The 8467-nt window shown below is 59.9% G+C and overlaps 1 long non-coding RNA gene across 1 annotated transcript; it reads left to right on the top strand.

Annotated features, from left to right (window-relative positions):
- The first annotated feature begins 6311 nt into the window (after positions 1-6311).
- LOC138842811 (uncharacterized) lies at positions 6312-7983 on the top strand. The gene is made up of 3 exons (XR_011377709.1): positions 6312-6430; positions 7321-7434; positions 7708-7983. It is a non-coding gene; the product is annotated as an uncharacterized lncRNA (long non-coding RNA).
- The last annotated feature ends 484 nt before the right edge of the window (positions 7984-8467 follow it).

Here is an 8467-nt window from a genome sequence, read left to right as displayed (position 1 = left end):
CTGTACCTGACGTAGTGCTATTTGAAGTGCTTTAAGCACCTTAGAAAAACTTGAAAATGCTGCTCCTTTATTGTGTTTCAATTAATGCATTATTTTTAACTCTCTGGAAGTGGAATGGAGGCGTGCTCAGGGGCTGGTGCTGAGGGGACGATCCGGCTGGCTGGGCCCAAGCGGGTCTGGGGGCTGCACCCCAGCTCAGAGGAGGGAGCTGGTGCTGGTGCCTGCGTGGTGGGCGGAGGCCCATTGTGCCTGGGGGCAGCGGCGAGTGGGCAAGGCTGTGCACACGCACCAACCCCATGATTCAATCGATCGGAGCAAAGTGCAGGCCAGGGGATGAGCTGGATGTGAAATTCAGGTTCCTTCCACATCACGCCGAGCTGGCTTCCCCTGGAGCTTGGCAGGCCCATCCTCAGGGTCCTGGGGGCTGCAGCTCGAGTGGGGCAGGGCCCTGGGGGCACTGCGTTCTGGTCAAAGAGGGGCGTGCAGAAGAGGGCCCGGTGCTCAGAGCCGGCGATGCTGGAGCCCCCAGTTCCTGCACTTTGAGAAACAAACTAACTTAAAAAGTCTTATTGAGACCAGGAAAAGAAAATCGGAGATTCCCCCTTTTTGCAGAATATGCCCTCCTCCTTCTGGGCCCTCCCTGTCTCACTCTGACACAGCAACTGCTCTGCAGTGGGACGCGGGAGTGAGGGTTCTTCGTGTGGAGTGGACGGAGCGAGACCCGGCTGTCACTCTGTGCAGTTAGGCGCTCTCCCTTGACCCCAGCGCGAGAGAGGCCGGGTCGGTCCTCAGAACAATGGGACACTTGCCGCAGTCTGGGTAAGCTCCAGTGCAGACAGACTTTTCCTCTGGGTGTGGGGAGCGTGGAAGGGGACATCGAAAGAGGCTGTAGTTGGGCCTTTGCAGACACTGAGCATCTCCAAGCCTCTGCTGGCCAGGAGCGCATCCCCACCCCGCCTTTTCCATTCTCTGATTTGTGAAGCATCAGCCCAACTTCCTCGAGGCCTCCCAGTGGAACCGATGCAGCAAGGTCACACTGTCCTGGACCCAGGAGGGTGGGCCTGCCTGAAGTGGTCGCCACGCAGCCAGCGTTGTGACACCGCTGGGCATGGGGGCTTGAGAAGCCAGCGGGCGCGCTGGGGACACTCCAGCCTCCTGATTCCCTCCTCCCCTCTTTTCCGGCTCAGGCAAAGGCGAAGGGGCCGCAGCACCGGGTCTCAACCCCCTGGCGGGAGACCGGGGAGCCCGTGTGGCCACCGCATGAGCAGGGATGCCCGCCCGAGATCTCGCAGGTGCCGGGACCCCCCAGACCCGGAGCCTGAGCTGCAGAGAGCTCTGCGTGGCTCCGAGACTTGGGGGCTCGGCTCCCTCCAGGTGGGGAGCAGGCAGGACAGGAGGTGGGAGGTCCCGGCCGTCAGGCCTCCTCAGCCCAGGGGGCCCAGGCTCGGGCGAAGCCACCTCCTGTCCGTCTCGGCCAGCCCTGGACACCCCGAGAGCCTGCCAGGGCCGCCTGCCTGGGAGCTGGCCAACCCTCAAGAATGAAATAACGATGGACCGTAAACCCACCACTCTGAATTCCGAGGGCTGCTCCCCGAGGCGGGTGGGGCTGGGGTGCGATGGGGAATCAGGACAAGGATCAACTGTAGCTCGTGTGTTTACTGCCCTGGAAGCAAGGGCATCAGCCGAGCCACCCTGAGCCTGAGGTCTCACCCTCCCCCCACTTCCCCTTCCTTTCATCCCGCCCCCTCCCCACTTCCCAGACAGCAGACACTGTCCTCTTCCACCTCCAGACGCCAGATGGCTCCCTCTCTTTGCCTTTGCCCCTCCAGACCATCTGGGCCCCTCCCCGTGCGGGTCAGAGGTTCCAAACCCCAGCCTCTTCCTGACCTGGCCCGACATCCCAGGTAACCTCAGGAGCCATTTCTAATTTGTCTGGGCTCCGCCCTTCTTTCCCATGGTTGTCTGCCCTCCTCCCTCCATACCCCTTCCCACCTCCATTGCCCATCCCTGCCCACCTCCATCCCCCATCCTTCCCCACCTCCATCCTCCATCCCTCCCCACCTCCATCCCTCCATCCCTCCCCACCTCCATTCTCCCATCCCTCCCCACCTCCATCCCCCATACCTGCCCACCTCCATTCTCCCATCCCTGCCCACCTCCATCCCCCAATCCCTGCCCACCTCCATCCTCCCATCCCTCCCCACCTCCATCCCCCATCCCTCCTCACCTCCATTCCCCATCCCTGCCCACCTCCATTCTCCCATCCCTGCCCACCTCCATCCCCCAATCCCTGCCCACCTCCATCCTCCCATCCCTCCCCACATCCATCCCCCATCCCTCCCCACCTCCATCCCTCCATCCCTCCCCACCTCCATCCCTCCATCCCTCCCCAATTCCATCCCTCCATCCCTCCCCACCTCCATCCCTCCATCCCTCCGCACCTCCATCCCCCATCCCTCCCCACCTCGACCCCTCCATCCCCCCCACCTCCATCCCTCCCCACCTCCATCCCCCATCCCTCCCCACCTCCATCCCTCCCCACCTCCATCCCTCCATCCCTCCCCACCTCCATCCCTCCATCCCTCCCCAATTCCATCCCTCCATCCCTCCCCACCTCCATCCCTCCATCCCTCCGCACCTCCATCCCCCATCCCTCCCCACCTCGACCCCTCCATCCCCCCCACCTCCATCCCTCCCCACCTCCATCCCCCATCTCTCCCCACCTCCATCCCCCATCCCTGCCCACCTCCATCCCCCAATCCCTCCCCACCTCCATCCCCCATCCCTCCGCACCTCCATCCCCCATCCCTCCCCACCTCCATCCCTCCCCACCTCCATCCCTCCATCTCTCCCCACCTCCATCCCTCCATCCCTCCCCACCTCCATCCCCCATCCCTCCCCACCTCCATCCCCCATCCCTCCCCACCTCCATCCCTCCATCCCTCCCCACCTCCATCCTTCATCAGCATCCCTGTTGAGGACAGGTGGCTGCCTGTCTTCTGCCCCCACCCCCAGGAGGTGCCTCCCAGGCCCGGCCCCTGCCTTCCCACCAGCCCCCACCGCTAGATGGCCTCCTCACTCTGCCTTCAGGTTCTGGGTCTGCAGGTTTGGGAAAGATATGTGCAGACCAGGTTGGGAGGGCCCTGAAAGCGGGGCTAGACAACTTGGTCATCCTCCCCTGATCCCCCCATTAGTTTTTGCAATCCCCCATTTCCCTTTTCCCAGTGTGGTACCCGCTGGGCCCTACAGCTGGCACTCTGGCCTCCCCATCGAAGCCGCTGCCTACCACACTCACCCAGGGCTCACCCGGACTCCAGTCTCTGGGTTTGGGCTCTAATCTTACATCCCCTCCTCCCTGTATCCCTCACTTTGACTTCTCTTCCTGATAATACTTGTACTCATTCTCTTTCCATCCAATCATCCAGTTTCAATTTCTTTCTGGTTTTGTTCCAGTTTTGGCAAATTGAATCTCCGTTGTTACGGTTCTCCTAGAGATTGCCAGCCAGGGCCTCTCTGAATTTTGGAGGGATGGGGTCCTTAAGCGCTGCTCTCCTAACCCCATGTTCCTTGCTGACCTGGGCCTGGGGGATGAGTCTCCGGCTTCCCGGAGGGGTCCAGGGAAGGCCCTGCCGTTCACAACAGAGCCCTCACCTGGGTGCACCGCAGCTGCTGCCGCCTGCATGCATGGCCCCATAGAGCTGCAGCAGTGGCGGTGGCAGTGACAGGAGGAACTGGTGGGGAGGCCTGCGGCTCTGGCTGTGCTGGCACGAGGGGCCAGTGGGGCGATGCCGTCCTCGCGGGCTGGCGCTTGCAGGGCAGCCATTCTCAGCAGAGCAGAGCGGAGAGAGGGCCCCGCCCCGCCAGGGGATGGGCAGGCTGCTGCACGCTGCAGCAGGCCTAGGGGTAGGACCTGGGCGTCTTCCAGGCCTCAGGCACTCTTTGAAGCAGAAGCACAGGTGGCATCGAGGCCCCTTCTATCCTGAGGACTTATGATTCCCTCCCTTACTTGGGAAGGGCCTGGTGGGCCCAAGCTGCTGCATGGCCGGGGGGCTGTGTGTGTCTGCAGGCGCCAGAGCTGGGTTCGGAGCGGCCCGGCTCGGACTCAGCCCTGCCTCTGGGGGGGTGGGCACTGCGGACGAGATGCACCTGTCCAGGGAGTGAGGACTCCGGGCTGCATCTGCCTGCGTCCTGTGTCCGCCGGGCTGGTAGAGCCCCTGGCTGGCTGTCCCCGCCTCTCTGAAGGAGGGTAGCTGCGACCCTTCTTGGCAGGAAGCAGAGCGCTTACATCATCTGGGCAACTTCTGTGCAGACGTTTTCTTTTAAATAAAAAAGGGATGCAGTGCTGACACGCAGAAACAGAAGCCATTTCTCTACAGGAGCAGAGAGAGCACAGAGGCTCCCCAGGCGGCGGCTTCGGTGTTTGCCCTCCGCTGTCCAGGGAGCATCCCCGGCATCAAGACTCCCGGGTCCCAGCCGCCGGGGCACCCTTGTGGCTCCAGGTCTGCCCTCCTCCGCCCTCTCCCTCCTGGCCAGTCACCCGACCACTCCTGAGCCCTGTTGCATGGTGGCCATCAATACTGTGGTTCCACGTTTGCCTCGTCCAGCAGTCTCTCTACGGCGGGAAACAGAGAGCCGGAACTGGCCCTACTCCCCCGCTGTGAGCACCCCTCCTGGCCCCTTAGGTTTGTCCCTCGGACGCCTCGGCCCCTCCCCGAGGGTGCACCTCTGGTTTGGGGTGGCTTCCCGGGGCCTTTTGGCTATGTCGGGCACCAGCCACGTGTGGAGTTGGGGAGGCCCTGTGGGTCCCACTTGGCCAGGCAGCTTCCAGAAGGTGCATCCCCTCCCCCACCCCCCTTCTTTGCTGTCGTGAAAGAGGGCGATGCCACATCCCTCTTAAATGCACAACCAAGAGCAGGAAACACAGAGGCATCGGGTGGAGGGGACCAGGCAGGGGCAGAGGAGGGGCTGGGAAGCGGGGTCAGGCGTATCAGGAGGCGGGATAGGGCGCAGAAGGGGAAACTGAGGTGCGAACATACATTTGGGCTTGACAACGTTAGCGAAAGCCGCTGGGACCTCAGCAGTTCGACAGACCCCGGACCCAACATTTGGGGGGTGCTAACAAGAACCCCTGGGAGGGTGGCCGATGGCTCTGGCTGGGGGGGGAGTTTCCCGGGGAGACAGATGCCACACCACAGGGCTCGGCCCTCTAGGGGCTGGGCTGGGAGGAGAAGGACGCTGTGGGTGAAGGAGGCGCCGTCCCCGGGGGTCCCGTGGCCCCTCACCTGGTGGAGGAGTACAGCACGGGGGCCTGGCTGATGGGGGTGTCCTCTTGTGTTTGCCAAGCATCTCAGCCAGAGTGTCACTCGGTGAGAAGGGAAATCTCACCTGTGACTTTGGGTAATCGGATTTGCTTATTCAGTGTTTATTATACGTTTTCATTGTGCTTAGATAAAATTCAGTTAATCAACGCCCACAACCCATTGCACAGGTGAGGAAAACGAGGTACAGAGAGGTGAGATCTCCTGTCCGGGCACTTGCAGAAGATGTGACAGAGGGTGCCCCTGCCCTAGAGGCAGGCTCGAGGTCTCTGCCGGGCTGACGCCAGCACAGATGAGCAGCAGGTGACTGTGCCCAAGGCCCCTTAGCAGTGAGCGGGCAGCATGGACCAGACTGACCTCTGTCTTCAATCTCCGGGTTCTGCACCCCTGAGTCCCAGGAGAGACACCCAGCAACGCTGTGTTTCCAGGCTGGCCGTGGGGCTGCCCCTGAGCTGTGGGCAGAAGCATGGGTTTCAGGTTAGGCATATGCCCAGGGACATCATTTCTATGAATCCTTGAATTATTTGTTTATTTTTTAACATTTTTATTGGAGTATAATTGCTTTACAATGGTGTGTTAGTTTCTGCTGTATAACAAAGTGAATCAGTTATACATATACATATGTCCCCATATCTCTTCCCTCTTGCGTCTCCCTCCCTCCCACCCTCCCAGTCCCACCCCTCTAGGTGGTCACAAAGCACCGAGCTGATCTCCCTGTGCCGTGCGGCTGTTTCCCACTAGCTATCTATTTTACATTTGGTAGTGTATATAAGTCCAGGCCACTCTCTCACTTTGTCCCAGCTTGCCCTTCCCCCTCCCCGTGTCCTCAAGTCAATTCTCTATGTCTGCGTCTTTCCTTGAATTATTGATCTCTCAGATGACTGTGGAAAAGAACACAGTGCAGCATGAGAGAACCCTTTGACCGAGAGCAGCCCTCCTGGGCGGGCCTCTCTGTGAGATGTCTCTGTTTCAGGATTTGGGACCTTCGCCAGGAGGGGACCACTGCTGCTTCAGAACGACAGAGATTTTCAGACACAGGACTTCCCAAGCCCGCCTCACCTTCGGCTCCTCTGTTATTGTTACTCAGCATCCTGTTCACCACGTGACAGCGTGTGGGTCTCCAGGGCCTTTGATCAGCCCCGTCGGGGAGGGAGTGGTGTCCAGCTTGTCGGGCTGTCCGTCTGCAGGGTGGGAGGCCGAGGTGGTCCGACACACGACCCATCACTGTGGCAGGATGCTGCGTCTTTCCTTCCTCTTTTTGCAGCTTTTGCTGGTTTCAGTTTTATTTTTCACAGATTATTGTGTTACATAGATCCAGGCAGACAACACGATTCCCCACAGCTAAGTCAGCCTGGGCCTCCTGTGGCCTCAGAGCCGCCAGGGCAGGGCCCCAGCACCTCGGGCGGGATGGAGCATCTGGAAGTCTCACCGACTGCCTTTTGCCTCTTGGTCTCTGAGTGTGTTTACTTTAGCACCATTCTGTGCTCTGTCCTGGTTGTCCTGATGTGGACTAATTCCCCGGGGCTGCTGGAACGAAACGCCACAGGCCGGGGCTTAAGACAACAGACATGCACTGTTTCACAGGCTGGAGGCCAGAGGCCTGAGCTCCAGGGATGGGCAGGGCCATGTCTCCCTGACGGCGCCGGGGAGGGTGTCTCCCTCGCCGTTCTCTTAGCCTCTGGTGTTGCCGCAGTCCTTGGCATCTTACGGTTTGCTGATGTATCACTCCAGCCTCTGCCTCCATGGTCCCCTACCTGGCCGTCCCCTCCCTGTGTACCTGTGGTCTCTCCTCCTCTTAGAAAGACACCAGTCACTGGGTTGGGGCCCACCTGACACCAGTGTGGCCCCATCTTCACTAATTCCACCTGCAAAGACCCTAGTTCCCACTAAGGCCACGCTTGCAGATACCAGCTTGGTCTTGAACAAGTTTTTTGGCCCCAGCTGAACCCACCACACATGGATTAAACATTAGCTCTTCAGTAAGAGGCCACGTTCTCTCCAGCCCCTGCAGGTAAACTCTTGGTCAGGACGAACAAGACCTGGGACCTTGTTTCCTCCTGGGCTGGAAGGAGGTGATTACGATCTGAGGGCGGGGGGCATCGTGCTCCTGTCACAGGTGAGGCGACAGAGGCCACAGGACTCCCTACCAAGAGCTGGCATCTGATCTGGGCATTCCCCCCCACCCCGCCCCCACCAGAGCTGCAGCCCACGGTTCTGGGGTCTTTAATCATACATGTCTCTTTTGATTAACTTAGACGGGGCAGATTCCAGACTTATTACTCTCCTGCGTTTCTGTCTGCTGCGTGTGGGTCACCCACGCCGTCCCCGCAGGACCCATGGTCAGTCCGTGGCCCAGCCAGTGAACTTCTCCATCACTTTCACCCTCTAGCTCGGCATCCACCTTCGGGGCCAGCTGTGGCCTCTCGCCCTCCATGGAGTCCGTCGGTCTCCCCACATCTCAACCTGTGGACCCCGGACGCCAGTGTGTCACGCCCTTGGAGTCAAGCTGATGGCCTCTGTGTCACTGCTCACATGCATATTTAACTTTGAGGGTTGTTTCTTGCCTTCCGTCATTGGGGTCGCTATTTGTATCCTCAACACGTTTGCTAATTTCCAGAAGAGCCTTCAGGGTGTGAGTCTTATTCATCTCTGTAAGTCCCGCAGCTTCGGCTCAGAAGATGCTCAATAAATATTTGTCAATTGACAGATGTTTCTTATTAATTAGCCAGTTCAACTGGTGACGTGCTGTGAAATGCACTCTGATGGAAAAGAAACTCAACAAAACAAAGCAAGCTAGCAATAGCAACAGAGATCTCAGGTCTCAAGTTCAGGCTCCAGGTACTTCCTTCCGGCTGGACAGGGCTCTGGGGACCTCGGTCTTCGTTGGCTGTGATCTCGGAGTTGGCCTCAGAGGGGCCGAGGGGTGGAGGTCCTTCTCCTATTCCAACACGTTGTCCTTTGAGCCCAGGGCTCTGACAGGAGCAGCCAGAGGGCCGGGGAGTGTGGCCCGAGTCCAGGCCACGTCTCTGCAGCCGGTAGGACCGAGCTGGGGCTGGACGCCCTTTGACGTCCACTATTTGTGCCTCTGAGCGTATTTTCCCCTCTGTGAAATGGGGCGAAGGCTTGGGTTGCAGGGTTCGCTCAGCAAG

This window comes from Globicephala melas, chromosome 9 (genome assembly GCF_963455315.2).
Source record: "Globicephala melas chromosome 9, mGloMel1.2, whole genome shotgun sequence".
Lineage (NCBI taxonomy): Eukaryota > Metazoa > Chordata > Mammalia > Artiodactyla > Delphinidae > Globicephala > Globicephala melas.
Note: the sequence above shows the minus strand (reverse complement) of the source record. Positions and strands in the feature narration are given on the sequence as shown.